Source organism: Phragmites australis, chromosome 20 (genome assembly GCF_958298935.1).
Source record: "Phragmites australis chromosome 20, lpPhrAust1.1, whole genome shotgun sequence".
Classification (NCBI taxonomy): domain Eukaryota; kingdom Viridiplantae; phylum Streptophyta; class Magnoliopsida; order Poales; family Poaceae; genus Phragmites; species Phragmites australis.
Window position 1 is genome coordinate 8,059,049 of NC_084940.1, and position 2,016 is coordinate 8,061,064.

The 2,016-nt window shown below is 50.7% G+C and overlaps 1 pseudogene; it reads left to right on the forward strand.

Annotated features, from left to right (window-relative positions):
- Nucleotides 1-754: 754 nt before the first annotated feature.
- LOC133902122 (zinc finger protein KNUCKLES-like) lies at nt 755-1,717 on the forward strand (annotated as a pseudogene).
- The last annotated feature ends 299 nt before the right edge of the window (nt 1,718-2,016 follow it).

A 2,016-nucleotide genomic window follows, 5' to 3' on the forward strand; every position in this document is an offset into this window, starting at 1 on the left:
CGAACTCATTTGAGGGGTCAGCGGCAAGCACGACTGGCGGCGACCATGGCGCACCGCAGAGCTAGGCCGATGGTGGTGGTGCTGCCGAGGGAGAGAGTGGAAGGGAAGGGAGCGGCGAGGTTTCCTGGACCGCGGTTAAACTCACTATACATTCGGCTCATGTAGAGGCGGCTCATGGTTCGAAGTCCGTTGGCGAGGTATGTGAACTTGCGGTGGCAGCCGACGATGGGCTACGATCGAAGTAGTGCGCGCAAAAGATTGAGTATGGCACTATGAAGCTCACCGAGCAATATAATTGGATGGGGAGGGCTCAGAAGTGGTGATGCGTCCATGAGGACGACGAAGGTCGTCGAGGACGATGGTGTGCTCGGGCTTGTAGGAGGGCCGTTGTTTTATACATTACATATCAATACTGGCTCATCCCACCAGCCGGCAGTGATGAGGTGGCTAGGTATCACTGTCGGCTCAAGCCATCAGCCGGCAGTGATTCCCCTTATCATTGTCAGTTCATAAGCTACGATGAATGGTTCTTCTTACACGGTCTACAAACCAGCAATGATACTCTATCACTACCGACTCATAAATAATTGGTAATGATGAGCTGATATATAAACTCAGTTGTGTAGTAGTGTTGTGTCATCCGATGCATCTCATGGTATTAGATCTGTGAGTTTCCGAAAAGTTTGTCTGGCCGAATAAGTACCCCGGCAATAAGCAACTTGGCCTGGTTCTCCGGTCCGTTCGATGCCTCGTGACCTACCAAACGGAAACGTGCGCTATGTCTGTCCATTGGCTGCACTCTCTCCACCAGTAAGCCTGATCTCGCGGAGCAGTGTGCCACACCAAATAGGCGCTGTATTTAACCCTCGTGAGGTACAATGATTTCTGTTGCAAATTAAGCTCCCTCTCTCTCACATACCACATAGACTGTGCTAGCTCCTGTAATGGAGCAGGAGCAGGAGCTCGACCTCGAGCTGACCCTCCTCCACCGCTCGGCCTCGCCTGAGCCGCCCGGCTTCTTCGTCTGCATGTACTGCGACCGAAAGTTCTACAGCTCGCAGGCGCTCGGCGGCCACCAGAACGCGCACAAGTACGAGCGCAGCCTGGCCAAGCGCCGTAGGGAGATGGCCGCCGCCATGCGCGCGCACGGGGCGGCCGCCACGGGCGGCCGGGACGCCGCCGCCGTCACCCGGGGGCGTCGGAGTCAAGAAAGCAAGGATGGACGAGCAGCAAGCTTTTTCTGTTCTGCTGCCTGCTGCCCTGCTGAGCAACGAGAAGAGGTCGTCGGAGTGGGGCTACGGCTAGGCGTCGAGCGTACCGACGAGCTGGACCTGTCCCTCAGACTTTGATTGGTTCCTCTTCCTCCTGCACCATTAATTCGCTTGTGTTTGCTTCGATCATTCAATCGGTATGATGAGTACAAGTCATCTTTTTCGTGGTAATCGTGTCGGTGTTGGATTCATCATGTACGTAGTTGTGTTCCTCTGATGGAATTTCTTGGCAAGAACTATTCTCGATCCATCCTGTTATCCAAAGGGCGAGGTATTTGGTGCGCTCTTCAGTAATTTCCTCTTTGTGCTCAATTAGCCTTTTAATGTTAGCATGCATCTGCAATTGAAAGAATCTTCTGGGCGGGGTGCTTCTTCAAGCGATAGTAAACTGCGACTATGCCATGTGAAACTTCGATCAATTTATGAATAAACAGTACTCCTTCAACTCTTCTACCGAGTATGTTTGATATCTTGCGTCACCGAGCTTATCGGATTCCTGTATTTCTCTGTCTGTAAACTAGTGGCCCCGCGCACTGCCGCAAGCATTTGTTCTATAGTATTTTAGTTCTCATTTAACATGAACTTTTTAGGGATCCAAGGCCTCACTTGATTGCCGGATTTTCCTTTTAACTTCTCGTAGGATTATTCTATGTTTTTTTTTTCATATGAGATGGTTAGAACATAGAATTATTAACTAAATTGCTATGCAGTGCATGACTATACTTTTCTGTCAACCATCCAAACA